We start from the raw sequence: 16,147 nt of genomic DNA, 5'->3' as shown, positions 1-16,147 counted from the left end.
TATATATTTCAATGTACATTCCTTCTTCCAATTTTGAATAAATCCCTAAACTCTTCCCCAGCTCTTTTGAAGTGATGCACAGCTAAATGTTTGAGAACTACTTGTCAATGGAACCATAGGCTAAGGGTGGAAATCCAGATACAACCCTGGCTGTAGATATTTTAGAGGGGATACTTTTTATGGTTTTCACATAAGAAAATCCAGAAGTACAGACTAATAATTAGGAAAGAGCTTCCAGGGTCTGAATACTAGACTTCACACATGTATTAAGTAAATGTTAATTGTTTAGCTGGTGAGAAGCAAATGGCCTACTTTGACTACTATGCACAACTATATTATCTAAAGTTTTATTGGAAAGTATTCACTAGCAAATTATTTAACACAATATTTCAAATAAAAGAAAGTTTGTTGAATTTTGTTAATTCCACAATTTATGGCTCATGTTATATTTGTGTGGTTAAACTTTTCCAAAGATATAATATACACTTGATAAATGAGCTATATTATTGAAGATGAAAATAAATTAGTGATAAACAATTGTGGCTCCAAGTATTTTCAGTGCAATATAAAAATGAACTGATTCACACAATTTCATCATATATGTTATTTAAATAGCTGGAAGGCCAAAGTATTACTGGATATTTTTTTCTGAAGATGACCAGTTATTACTTCCCTTCTTATTTGTTTGGAACTCATAGATATGTGCCATGCAGACAAGATTATATTAGTGAATCTATTCACATTTTCATTCATTTATGCATTCATACAATGACTTAACAGATATGTTAGTGCCCTATCGTGCTTAATAATTTGCTTACAGTTATTGGTAGTATAGTGAAATATATAGACAGGTCCTAACTTGCTTTGGGCCTGAAGAGCAGGGGAGATGCTACAAATAAAAAACTAAGAATACAGGTGTATAATTATACACTGCAGAAATGCTATATAAAGAAAGAGCACAGGGAGGTAAGAAAGTAGAGAGCAAGGGTATGTGTTCAAACCTGTGTAGATCAAAAAATGTTTCCATGAGTATATGATCTCTGAGCTGAGCTGCAAATGATGAGAGAGAATTATCTAAAGTAAAGCAAGGTGACAAATAGGGGTTTATGCCTAGGGCAATCCAAAAGCACTGGGGGGAAGAAAGAGTACTTGATCCTAGGAATACAGAGAATGTGTGGGGAAATGTGTGAAAGGAGACTGAGATAAGGTAGGAGCCAGAACTCTGAGCACTTCAACTTACACACACATCCTTCTAGAAATTTTTTCAGTGATGGGGTGTTTGCAAAGCTACCCTGATTAAAGGGAAGAGAAAGTTCAGTGAAAGACATAAGGAGACACCTAGAAAACATTCTGCCAGACTGAATATATGTCTAAATTAATTCTCTAAGAACAACCTAAATGTGCTTCGAACACCTTTAGAACATATTAACACATAAAAGATCACATGTGATTATAAATTCTTGCAGCTAAAAATGTTTAAAAATTCAACCTCATTGAATTAGATGAATTTTATCCCATTATCTTGACTTAGGTACAAGAAGGTAAAGACTGATATTGGCTATTTTCCTACCCAATTTATATGAATTTTAAAAGCACAATGTATTGATTTATTTTAAAATCTCTGCACTGTTTTTTGGGGGTGGGGCATAACCTAATATTTCATACAGAAATACTGTAGATATCTCAAAGAAGCATATGAATATCAAGGTTTTTAAACCATGGGAGAGGCAGAATTTTAATAGTTCAGTGAAGAAACAATACTCCCAAGAGTAAATTTTTGCATTATAGAAAACAATATCCAATTGGTAATGCTTTTTATATCGTATTCATGTTAGTCTTTATATCTTAATCAATATCACTAAGCCTTTGAAATTTACTATTGAGATTCTGGCTTTTCTGTTTTTAAACTCAAGTCAATACAAATTCAATGGGCCTCTGCAGGTTGATGGTAGTTCTAAATGCTGCTCCCATCTAGACCACAGGCCTTTCCTTCTTAGTATAAACACCTTGAGTCTTTTTATTCCTTCAACAGAGTTAAACAAAGGAAGAAAACAAATTTTTATATAAATGACAGTTACTGAGCACTAATGTTCAGGGAGAGCTGTGGGTATAAACATTACATAGATATCCAACAGCTAAAAAGAATCTTGGTAAAGTGGACCCCAGCTGGGTTATTCTTCATGCCCATTTTCACTAATGCCCATTAGGACAGGCAACAAAGTCATTAGTGGATCTATCTAATGAAAGAAAAAAAAAACAGGTAAATCAAATTTTAAATGCCTGATATTATAAGGTGATCTACACAAAAAATATGGTAAAACATTTTTAATAATATTTCTCTAATCCTTTTTCAGTAACAAATTTTCACTAGTATAACATATAGAATTTAATAAAATTCAACACCATAAAAAAATCAAAGGGCCTTAAAGCAGGAAGGATTATTATCAACATCCTCCTTACACCCCTACCACACAATTTCTTAAATTAACAATTCTGTGTATCATAAATTAAATGTGACAATTTAGCCTGTGATTGGATAATTTTTAAAAATTAATAATAATAATAGTAAAAAACAGTATTGTCTAATAATGAAATAAACCTGTACACTGTGTTTTTAAAAGTTTATTTTATTATTAGACAACGCTGTTTTTTACTAAGTTCTCATTATTAATGGTTTGGCATCTGCACTCAATGACTTCCGAAAAATTTTAGCAATGCTCTTTAAGGCAAAGCATAAAACATGTTTATTTCCACATAACAAATCTTCAAAAATTTGGAACAAGAGGGTGTGGAACAGTGGTAATATCAGGGCATTCCCCTCTCCGCCACCCCTGACAATTTATTTTTTTCTTTAAAAAATGCAAAAGAAACTAACTCTGTGGGTCAATACAACTAAGGGAAAGAGGAAAAAATGAAATTCAGAGCAAATGGAAACTGCATCCTCATTTAGGCTTTTGCATTCCTATACCGCCAGTACCCATTAAGAAAGAACTTCATGACACAGAAGATCTTTGAATAGTAGCTCAGAAATGATGAGAGCAGAGGTTTGGGAAGTATTAAAAAATTTTTTTTTGTCTTTGTTTATTTTGTCCTGGGTAAATAAAATTTACTGTACAGTCAGGTAAGGGAAAGTTACAACAGAAGACACCTAAATGTACCAAATACAGTAGTAAAACATACAAATAAGCAAGCAAAACAGTATATATATATATATATATATATATATATATATATATATATATATATATATATTCCCAGCAGAACTGTGACCTTAAAGCATGGGGTAGTCATCAGGTAGCTGAACTACTAGCCTGCTGTCATACCCATTCTATCCCCCCAAAATAGTATGGAAGTGTAAGAGTATAGTAGTATTTGATTCAACAAAGAAAGATAGTCTTTCACCAATTCAAAACAAACATTGCCAAGGCTACATGAGCCCCAGCAGGGAAAAAAAAAGCTGATTGTAAAATCACAGATGTTCCTAGTTCATCCCCAGTTATACTGAACTCCTACATTTATGCTACCTCCTCCTATTTCGTAATTGTATATTCTGTTATTCTCTCAATCTTCAGTGCCAGGATATACAGCACCCTAATTCAAAAAGAGCTTATGGAAATAAGAAGAATATTCAAATAATATATACTTGTCAGTCCTCTGGGTCATACTTCAGAGGTGAAGTAGGTTCACTCACATTACATCAAACCTAATTTATGCCACATATTCTAATCTCAGTAAACCTGTTACTTTGGCTCCCAAAATTTTGATAGAGCTCTCTGTTTTGTTTTCCTTCCAAGTGGAATTGGGGTGTTCCTAGCTATCTGTAGATTAGAAAAGATATTTGTCCCAGAAAAAAATAGTAGATTTTAACAAGATTACTTAAACTGGAATCCTTTTATCCACTCTAAAATGGACAACATATAGATGGTAAGCTGGAAAAGGTAAGAAGGTTGTCCCCAGACTAGAGGAAGAGGTGGTCTGGTATCTCAAATCTCTTCACTGTGTATTATTTTTCCTTGAGTATCTTGAGTTACCCACCCTTCTGTGGTACATTACCAGCATAAGGGGGACTGTTTGTTGAATAAGTACAATCATCATTGTACTCATACTTATAATCATCCTGTGCTTACAGTGCTCATAGACATTCTGGAAAGGATCCTCGATTCTTCTGCAATGTATTCCTTGGTCTGGTCAGATAGCATTTCCAATGAAGGTTATTTATCTCAGAGAACATACACCCCAGCATTACGGCATTGGGTTTCCATGATGTCACTCCTTCCCAGCTATTTATGATAAGGTCATAGCATTCAGTGCTTCTCAGCAGGGGATCCCATCATATCCTGTGATTGCATTGATTTTGTGTGAAGCATGGTGGCCCCTATGTAGCAGGTAGTAAGAGTTGTCCAGAAATCAGTGCAAATGTTGTATGCCTCAATGGACAAAAGGTAAGTTGTACCATCAAATTCCTCCACCTCATCAATAGGGTCATTCAGTAAACTACTCCTGAACTAAGAGACTTGATAACCATTGTAGTAGTATCAGTATCGGTGTCATGGTGTCATGTATGTGGATCATGTTTCTCAACTAAATTTAAAATATTCAAACCATCATATCCTCCACTGCCCATTACTAGACTCTGGGATTTTCTGCATATGTCCTAGTATTCTCCACTGGGAAATGTTTTGGTTATATTGCAGCACCAATTATGGCTTCCATCAAAGCCTCCAAAGATCTATATCATACCCCTCAAGGCGGTAGCTCCAGCAAGACCTTGTCAGACATTCAAAGGAACCACAGAATACCCAACACCATCCTCATCTGCTACAGAGTCTTGACAATCCATTGAGCTGAGATAGAAATGACTGTCGTGGCCACCAATTAATTGTATCTGATCATGTAAGGACACTGAGGGTCACATAACATCTCTTGCAAGGGATTCTTGGCAAAAAGCTCCACTCCTGAGTCTTGGTGTCATATTTCTCTACTATATGAATGAGAGACTGCTAGCATCTAAAGACCCCAATCTCCAGAAGCACTTCACTGGCTCTTAGAAGAGACCTTGTCCTGAGTTCCTGTATCTGACAGAGAAGTTCAGGCCTCAGATAAAACTGCTTTGCTTCATAAACCAGATCTGACCAGATGAAAGGCTCAGCATCTATTACAACTATAATGTACCTGGGGGTCAGCAGGGGGATCTGCACATATTGTTGCAGGTCAAGCAAGGATTTTTCTCATTCTTGTTTATCACACTACACCCAATTGATGATGATGTCAAAGACTCGCTTTTGAGAATCCACTTGAATTTTATCAAATTTGTGTAGCTTTTCCTCATATCCTTGACTTGGAAAAGTGAATTCTTCATTCTATACCACTTCAGAAAAAAAAAAAAAAAACTTCTAGCTAAAAACCTCAGCTGTAGCATCAGGTCAATACAATTGTGAGTTTCAGCAAACCCCCTGACATTCAGATGATTAGAAGCATCCAGTTTAATTTCTGAGATCTCACAGCAGGCCTGCATCACATCTTGCAGCTGAAGCAGGCAGGCCACATGAAGCAGGTCTTGAACATTCTCCTCCATCACATGTACTCTTTCTGTGTATAAAAAATCCAACAGATTTCCATAGAAGAGGAGTTAAACCTTGGTATCAACATAGGGTGTTCCTTTCTTTGAAAGCTCACTTGTAAACATGGCCAGAAGTACCCATGACAGGCAGCCAGTACAGTCCCACTGGCAGGGAAGGCTTTCTACCCTACTCTCCTTGCATCACAGAGGGTGTTGCTTTTCCAGGGGGAGTTCATTGAGTTGAAAATGAATTTAGCTAGAATATTTATCATTATGTCTGGCAGCCATAATGCCTCCCCCACCAGATAATATGAAAAAAAAAAAGTCCTTGGATTCTACAACTCTGCTTCCAGACTCACATAGCTGCACTGGCCATCTCCTGCCCATAGGGATGGAATACAATGTGGGAACAGCAGGCCCCAGAGCACCGCTGCTTAACCTACCTAGAAGCTCTGGTATGCTTTGTCTTTTTATCTGGTTTCTAATGTCAACATTCCAAACACCTTTAAAATATTATTTCCATGAAATGAATAATTATAGAATTATACCTTTTTTATACCTCTTATTTCACTTCAGCTACTTTATGTGCACACTTCCTTATTTCTATCCATGATATATAAAATTAAAGGTAGATTAATTAATAATATCAGTATCTTTTCAAGCTAGGAAAACTTCATAGAAACTTTACATTAAAAGTTTAGTTTGTCCCCATTATTAAATAATATCTAGCTATACTCTTCCTGAAGTAACAAAGTTCACAGAATCTGGATCTCCTATCTTGAGGAATTCTCGTCTTATTAGGTCAAAACTATCTTAATAATTGACTCATGTCTAATTGATAGAATTAAATGACATAAAAATGACATGTATTATTAAATCATTATACAATTTGATATGAGTTGGTTTTGGATTTTAAACTTTCTTTGTCTTTTACATACATGCATGATTATCCACTGATTTTAAGACTTTGATAATGTTCCTCTCCCTTAATTAAGATGAAGCAGTGACCATTGTATCTTTTCTTTTGATTCTCTTCTGAAGTATCCTGAACAAGAAATAAATGTTGATAAATACTGAAGAAAGTGTTCTGAAAAATAAAAACTTAATATTCAGAGAAGAAAAATAGAATTGGTTAAATAAGTGAAGGCGCCTTCATTCAAAAATACAAAAAAAAAATTACAAAGTAAACTAAAGCAATTATCATTCAGTTCCTGTGAGAAGTGTTTTCTTTGCTATTTAAAATATATGCATTCATGGGCTGGGGATACAATTCAGTTGGTAGAGTGCTTGCCTTGTATGCACAAGGACCTGGCCCAGCACCATACACACACACAGACAAAAAATGCATTCAAATGTGTAATGGAGACACATAAAATGGATTGACTATTTGATGATGTTATGGAATTATTATTATCATTTTTTGTTTTAAATTGTGCTCATTTCTTAAAGGAACTTCATTTTTTAAGATTTACATTGATATATTTACTTGGGCATTAAATTTTATAAGATCTGAGATATACTTCAAAGTAATCCATGGGAGAATAGTCGATATGAATAGAAATGGAGATTTTAAAAAATTCTCCATGAAATGATAATGAGACCTTTGGTTGTATTTTACTTTTGCACATGCTTTAAATTGGCAGAAAAGCAGAGAATCCAATGATATTGAGTTAGAAAAGATGGTTGGAAAAAAATCTAAGGTATTTTGTAGATGAACTCTTAAAGTTTAGGTAAATGAATCCTCCATAATTTACTACTTTTAATATTCTAAGAGGAAGAAATAAAATATATGTTAAAAAATAGGAGCTGAAGAAAACCTCAAATGTTCAAAACAGGCCACTCAATAAAAGTAGAATAAATGCAAAAAGAGTTCAGTGACATACTTTATACAATAATTTTAAATCACAGACTTAAAAAAAACCTTTCAATAATAATGAGATGGATTATTAGCTATGAATTTCATACATGCACACACTCCTGTTTTATCAACCACACTGGATGCTAAAGGCTGGGTAATAAGAACCTAAAATAAGTGTATTTTAGAAATAGAGCATCATTAGCAGAGAAAGATGGAAGACAGCCATACATCTTCTGTCCAATAATAGTAAAAGAGAAAAAAAAAAGAAAAAACTGAGTTGTATGGCAAGGTTTGCAGGCAAGGCAGATTCCAGGGGAAGAGAAAATAAAAATACAACTCAAAACAAGGGGACCTAGTGCTGCTGAGATTTGCTATCACTGAGGCTCACAGTTAATTGAGCCCTCTATTTAATTATTTTCTCTTTCCATTTATTGCTGCCCTAACATATCACACACATGCCTAAGAGCTTTTTCACTTGCTTTTCTCATGCCTAGATGACTATTGCCCTGGAAACGGCAGGACTCCCTTCCACCCTCCCACTCTATTCAGGCTTCCTCTCAAATGTCACCTTAGCAGACAGACTTTCTCTAACCACGTTATCTAAAATAATTGTTGCAGCCTCCTCAGCATTCTCTAGTTCACTCACTGCTTGCTTCATTTTTCTACATAATAATTAAAACTTTATGACATTATTTACCTAATTATTTGCTTATTTGTCTTTTCCCTCTAAGATGTAAGCTCCACCAAAGCAACTAGAAGAGTTTTTTAACAAATGTATGAAGCAGGAAACATTATTAATTATTTAATGTCTTGCAAAGGAAAGAGCAGAGACCCCCCACTGATGCTTTTTGGGGGAAATGATGGTTACCTATTAACGCAAAAAAGCAGAAAATAATAGAAAAATAATGTTATTTATATCTTTTTAAATGCTAAGGGAATTATATGGACAAAAATGACATATGGAATTCAGTAACAAATGTTTTTTACTGGATTTAACATCGTATTTCTAAATTTATTACTTACAAACTAAATTAACAAATAAATTCAATCCTGCTTGTATTTCATCAAAGAAAATCTGATTTTCAAAGAGCCTATGTCTTGTATTTAACATACTCTGAAATGATAACTTAGCAATTATACTGCAAATTACAAATAATACCAAAATTATATATTCTTTACATATTCTCATCTTAAATAAATATAATAATTCAATGAAGCAGGATCTTCAGTGACTACCTCAGGCACTGAGTTAAATATTTATCATGTGAAGGATTTTCTATGTGCAAATAACTCCTTTCTCCCTAGGCTTCTCTTTTTGATATGTATTCCTCATTACTTAATGATGAATTCTTATTGGTTTAACATAATATATTTGAAATCATTTCCATTACCAAAATGGTTTCCATTTGTTTCCTCCTGACAGACTACAGGGATATTACTTCAGTGGTGTACTCAGACCTTCCCTAAGGACGGGGCAGGGACCACGGTACCAGGCTTCACCATCTGGCCACTGCCTTCACAATGTGACCTTTATACTCAGTCCAAGCAGCAGAAATACAAGAGTGATTCAACAATAAATATTGGTAATATTTTCAATAGGTAATGACACTCTGAACACTCTTTACAATCACACTAAAGATTCACACTAATGACTATGAATAATGAACAAAGATTGTGAAAAGAGAAATCTTGTCACATCGGTATTAATCACTGTAATCTAAAATTGTGATGAAAGTACATATTGTTGAAGCACATGACTAGTCTTTAAAGTCAACTTCAAAAAGTTATAATTTATGAGCATCGATGCATTAGTCTAATATTTAACCTGTAGTAATTCACCAGATACTATCTATTGTATCTGGTAAATTCTGTTTCATAATTTACTTATTAATAGCAGGAAATTTATCATGAAATATTTAATTCAGAGACAAGATGTAGAGATACACAGATTCATATTTTCTGTGTACTTTCTATATGTTGGATCTAAAAATGTTAGATATATTTATTTTTCTCCCAAAACTTTGTGAAGTATTATGACTTCTGTTTTAAAGGTTAGGAAAAGAAGTCTCTGAGAGGCTTTACTAATTATTTCAAGTTTATGGAACCTATTAAGTGCTAGACCTGGAATTAAAATCCATGATTTTAAGACTTTGATAATGTTCCTCTCCCTTAGTTAAGATTAAGCAGTGACCATTGTATCTTTTCATTTGATGCCCTTCCCTATGCGCCTCATTATTTCAGTTTCTTCTTTCTTGGTTTACTCCCAGTTTATCATCTTTTCTGGATACTGTTCTGAAAGGATACAAAAATGTGTAATGTATAGCTCAGTTTTGCAAAATTGCATAAGTCCTTTTGTTATTTTAATTATAAACATTTTTAAAAATGCCATTTTTTACTTATGGATGAGAGTTTCAATTTTTTTATTGCTTAGCCATACACATTTCCTGTATTAGTCATTTCTTCTCTGAGAGAATTCTAATGCAGATTACAGTATAAGAAAGAGATGTACTAATAAATGCTATTGTTATGTATGTTATTTTGTTAATTTTAACAACTCAATGGAATTAATAATCATGTATTATGTAAAAGTGTGTAACTCCCTAAAGTTAAATTAGGGCTGAGGGCAGTGGCAGATTCCTGTAGTCCCAGTGGCTCAGGAGGCTGAGGCAGGAGGATCCAGAGTTCAAAACCCGCCTCAGCAAAAGCAAGGCACTAAACAACTCAGTGAGACCTTGTGTCTAAATAAAATACAAAATAAGGCTGGGGCTGTACTCAGTGGTTGAGTGCCTCTGAATCCAATCCTTGGCACTGGCCCCTGACAAAAAAAAATCATAGGATAAATGCACTACAAATCTTTAGTGTTTGAAAAAATTATAAAATTTACCTTAAGGAAGTTTCAATTGCAAGTTAAATGTAGACTACAAGAGGAGCAGAAGAAAATATAATTGAGTTAATTTTCCTAAGAATGAAAATCAGCTGGTGGAAAGTAAAATTTTAGAGATTCAGGTAATATTTATGGGATACCTTTCAACCTTTCAATCGGCTACTTATATTGGCAATGTAGGTTTGGATTCTACAATTCTTTCTTGGGATATGGCATGGTTTATCATGAACATCTTAATTACAGTGTTTACAAGAAGGGATTGGTGAGATATGGTACTTTCAGAAGATCTAGATTTTAATTCAGAAAAAGCTAGCAATTAATATACAATTTGCATAGGTTATGCCTTTTCTAATATTTAGGTTAATAAGTTAGAGAACAATACAGCCTCTTTTGCCTTTCAAAAGTTATTTCCACAAACCTTTATGATTCATTCACCACACCCAGCTCTTTCCTGGGAGGTATTTTCATATAGTATTTGTTTACATTCTTGCTGTTCCTTTGGTGTGCTTCTTCTCATCCCTGAGGCCTCGGGTTTACCATCATCTCTAGATTCCTCTTTTCTTTTAAGAATCAGAAGAATTTATAAAGTGTGATAAAACATAATGAAAAATACCGATTCCTGGACTGCAATTTATATCTATTTATGAAATAAATACCATTTTGTATTCTAAAATTCCTACAATAATTGAAAATGAATCCTGTGTATGAAAGCAAGTGTTAGTGTCATCTAGCTTCTTATTTCTGACTCTAGTTACCAATGACCCTTGGAATGCTATTATATCTTTATGTTGGAGTATAAAATATTTCTGAATGACCCATTTATTTGACTTTTATGTTTCTTCTATCTAGTACAGGTCATCTTTCTTAAAATCTTAAATTATACATGATTTTCCTCCTTAAAACAAAAATTTCTCAATGAAGATATAATCAATACCCATTGTCTACAATATTATTTTAAGCCATATAGCATACAGTGCACTCTCCTCCCACACACTCAACACAGGGCTTCATGGTCTTCCAATATTTGAAAATCCTTAAGGGTTGTCAGTAGCCACTTCTTCTTTGGTTGGCTCTTTTCCAACTCTTATTTTGACTCTCCCTCTGTTTTCTGGATTACAGATCTTTCTTCTCTATGCCTTCTCTAGCTCTTCTGTTATTTATTAGCTATCTCTTCTGTCCTTTAGATCTCATGGCAACTTTTTAAAGAGAACTTCTCTAAAGATCCTATTTAAAGCACAGAACTGCGTATGCAAGGTTATTTACCCTCTCGCAAAGTTGGTTATATCATAACAGTGAACAAAATGCATACTGTTTTTGTTTGTTATTTATGGCTTCTCTCCCAAAATAACGTGTAAAATCTGAGTGGACATTGGGTAGCTCTCTTCAAGGTGTACTGTTACATTATGGGTGTTCCATATGTACATTTTCCTTGATTGAATAGATTACAACAACTTTTGGACAAATATTTAATCACTTCTACCTAACAGTCTAAATTATTAGTATTATAAATTTAAATATACCAGACTGGACAATCTTGATCTAACTAAATGGCAGGTTAAATAAATCAGTAATTGTATTGAAGGTCATGGGTCCATCTCTCCATATTAATCAATTTATTATTTTATTATTTTTGTATTATAAGTCTTAAGGATTTTGTGATATTTCTTAATATCCTGATCATCCACATCTTAAAATTTCTATTTCAGAATACCCTATTGAAAGGGCCTATATTATATGTCATACATGTCAGGAACATCCTAAAAGCTGTCATAACCTCCATAGCTATAATAACAGCACGAAAAAAAAAAGTGACTCTGGCATTTAGCATGTAAGTTGATGATTTCACTTAAAGTATTGAAACTATTTTAATGCTATTTTTGTTATTTGCTACATATGTCAATCTACTCTCTGTTAAAAAAGAAATGTCAAACTATTTACACTTTAATGTTATAGATTTTATCATTCCCTCTGATTTGATTCCTTTCAAATTCCATGTGTATTCATGTATGTGCATACATACATGCATGAAATGCATTTGAATAACAAAAATAGTTTGCACTGTAATGACTGTTTAATTCTGTGGTTTTATTAGAGAACATGGTACATATCAAAGGAAGATCTGAATTGAGTTTGTGAAACATGTTTTACATGAAGAAATTAGGCAACTTTATGAGTTACTATGTATCATGTGAAATTAAAATTTTTCAACTCTCCATAACCTGCAAAATTTTATCCTATTAACCAAATAAGTAGGCTCATGCAGGGTTGATGAAGTTCCAGATAAATGTGTGATTGCTGCATAAGCCTCTCTGAGATTCATTTTTGCATAGCTGGAGAATAAACATAAAAAATAATTATGAAAAATGTTGCAAAAGCTGTATGTACCTTATAAAACTTAGATAAGTTTTTATTTTTGCATTAGTTACAAGTTAAAAATCTTCCTTTTGTGTGTTTGCATCTTTTACCACCTTCTATCCTTATTTCCTTCAATGCACAAAGTACACAGCTGATTCATTTTATTTTTTATCTTTAGATGTAATATCTTTTTTTTATTCATTTTTATGTGGTGCTGAGGATTGAACCCAGGACTTCACATGCGCAAAGCAAGCGCTCTGCCGATGAGCCACAATCCCAGCCTCAGTGTTGATTCTTAATACTAATTCATTGATTTATTGAAGTATCCCAGTGGTTTCAATTAGTTCTGCTTGGCTAGACATTTTTTTGTCACAAATCATGGTGCAATGCTCATATAGAAGTATATGGATTTATAACAATAAATCAAAAATGAATAGATCTGGTTTTCTTGTTCTGTTGGATGTGTCAATCTTCCTTTCCCCACTCAGAGAATTTTAAGTCCATCTTATGATAGACTAAAATTATTCCAGTTGTCTACCATATTCATACCAACAATAGTAAGTGGAAGAAAGATGACTTATTGAAAAATTCTGTATTTAAAGCAAATTAATTTGGAAAAAAAATTTCTGTGCCATGCAACACTCATTCAAAACCAGTAGTTTGACTACAACACATTTTTTTTCATTTGATTAAATTTTTTCTATAATGAAAACATAATGATCACTTTATAATGGATTACATCTGGTGGATAATATCCATAAATTGCATATACCCAATTCAATAACAATTAATAGGCAAGTTCAATAACTGGCAAAATACCCTGTGTCCCTAGTAAAATTTATGCTATCAGGAATTTCCTCAGTGTATCTTCATTTCTCTCATAGTACCAGCCCAAATTTTGGTTACCTCTAAATTACTTCATTTATTCACTACTTTCTCATTGTTTCCCCAACTTATGAGAGTAAATTTAACCTGTTTTTGTGAGATTCAAAGGAATTAAGAATTTTGTCCCAAGCCATACAGCCAGCAAGTGGGGGAGGATCGGGTCATGGTTTGATTGCAAAGTCTGTGATGTTTCCACACTCCAATGTTGCTCTTTAGTCAATAGGTCACTAGGGACAATCAATATATGATACTTTGCAAATGTTATAAACATTTTTAGGCAAATCATTGTTGCAAATGTTTTGTAATATTGCAATATTTCTAGCTACTTTTCTCTTAATAATTATGTTTGCTCCCATGTCATATTGCACAAAATTGTGTTATACCATTGATGTTATCATTATAAAATTGTTAGTATAGTATTAAACATTTTACTATTTAATGCTTTAGAATGATTTGCTTACAAATGTATCTACTTACTAGACTTTGTGCATTCATATTTGTGTCCTTATTATCTTCTGCTGTGCTTGGCATTTAGAGTGTTCAGAAGTGAGTATTTATCAAATGCATGAAATACATGATGACAAATTTGATATTTTCATTTTAATTAATTTATCTTTTTCATTCAATTTCCAAATTATGGACTCTTCAGAAATCATTCCTCAAAGAGATATGATGCAAAATTCAACATGTGTCAGCACTTTAATGTAAAACTTAACCATATACATAATAGAATAGACATAGTAACATCAAGTCCTACATGGCAAGAGGGATTCAAAAATGAGGTAAAGCAGATTAATTTTTTTAGTAATAACCCATGCATTATCCATCCAATATATATGAAATTTTCTAGATTAAATTCATCCTCAGATCATAGTAGTGTTTCAAAGAGCATTATAAACAGAAAAAGCTCTATTGGATAATAGGAACAGGGCTACAGATCAGAGATCAAGCTCGTGGTTAGACTCTAGGAGACTCTGGGTTCAATCCCTAAAACCAAATATGTGTATGCATTATATTTTTACTTACTGGGAGAACATTTTATAAAATAAAATTCTTTACAAATACAAGCAGTATTGTCTGTATTCAAACTAGAATGTACATTCATTCCAGGCTGTGACTACTTGCAACTTAGCTAACACTTTCAGTAATCCATGAAGTGTGAAGAAGAGCTTTGAATATCTTCCTTCCTAGATTTGAAAATCTATGGAGAAAAGTATCACACTTTTCAGTTATTATTGTATCTACATTATGTTTAGAACTTGTATACACACACACACACACACACACACACACACACATCAAAAAAACATATTCATCCCTTATCATACTTACCTTTGTATATATGTGTGTGATAAGAGCACATATAATCTCATAGCAAATTTCAAGTGTATAATACAATATTTTATCTATCATCTTATGCTATATATAAATGTTGGGTTTATTCGTTCTACTTAACTGCAACTTTGTAACCTCTGTGATAACTCAATATAAAATGTAGATTATTTTATGATGAAGGAATATATCATTAACATCTGAGCATGACTTAGATAAAGTGAGCATCCAGGGTCAGTGAAGTACAGAAAGAAAATTTTTGAGTAGCAAAACATGAACAAGATTGTCTAAAACATGGAAACTATCCAGACCATCAATTCTGAGAAAAATCTATTTCCTAAGAATGCTAGACCTTACCACGTGTTATGATATAAATTTCCATCATCTCTTTGTTTCCATAGTATTCTAATTTCCCTTCTCCTTACTTTGTTTCTCCTTTATATTCTTAGCATTGTGTCAGAGTGGTATTGGAAAGTATAAATCAGTTGCCATCACTCTGATGATCCTTATTCTCCAATGACTCCCCTTCTCATTCATTATATTAACTAACATCCCAGCACTTGCCTGAAAGATCCTATAAGAGATCTGGTAACTCTTAGTACCCTGAGCTCACATACTTCTCCTTTCCCGGCTCTACTCTAGTAGGTTTGATCCTTTAAATAGGTCAGAATTTATTTATGTCCCAAAGTGCTTGATTTCCTAATCTCTCTGCCTGGGGCATAGTCCCATATACATGACTACCTTGTGCTTTCAATTCCTTTTTCAGATATGGAAATGCCACCTTATCAATGGATTTAGACCATTTAGATTGCTTAAAGCTCCACCTTCTTCCTTCAAGACTCCCTGTTTTCTCCACAATTTATTTATTTACATCTTTATCATCTGATATACATGGTGATTTTTGATTTTCACATCTTACCTCACCTAAAGAAAATAATAAGGTCAATGAGGATACACATTTGGGTCTTAACTTTTTTTTTTCTGTCACTTTCCTATCACCTTGAACATGTTCTAGAATAAAGCAAGTGCTCAATAAAAAATGTTTGAATATGAAAGGATGGAGGACAGATGGATGGATGGCATTTTTAATGTAACCACAGTTTGTGAATTTAAGTGGACTTTTAAAATAAAATTTAACAATTTCAATAAGAAGTCTTCCTAAATATATTACATATTGCATTGCCTCTTTCTGAAAATGTGTATGCATAATGTATGCTGATTTTTTTTCTTGAGTGTTTTTGAGTCCTTTAGGAATACAAATGACAGTACTGAA

General features: G+C 33.3%; 1 pseudogene; it reads right to left on the bottom strand.

Annotated features, from left to right (window-relative positions):
- Positions 1–4,211: 4,211 nt before the first annotated feature.
- LOC144253364 (kelch-like protein 12 pseudogene) lies at positions 4,212–8,076 on the bottom strand (annotated as a pseudogene).
- Between the last annotated feature and the right edge of the window lie 8,071 nt (positions 8,077–16,147).

This window comes from Urocitellus parryii, chromosome 2 (genome assembly GCF_045843805.1).
Source record: "Urocitellus parryii isolate mUroPar1 chromosome 2, mUroPar1.hap1, whole genome shotgun sequence".
NCBI lineage: Eukaryota > Metazoa > Chordata > Mammalia > Rodentia > Sciuridae > Urocitellus > Urocitellus parryii.
This window is presented reverse-complemented; position numbering and strand designations above follow the sequence as displayed.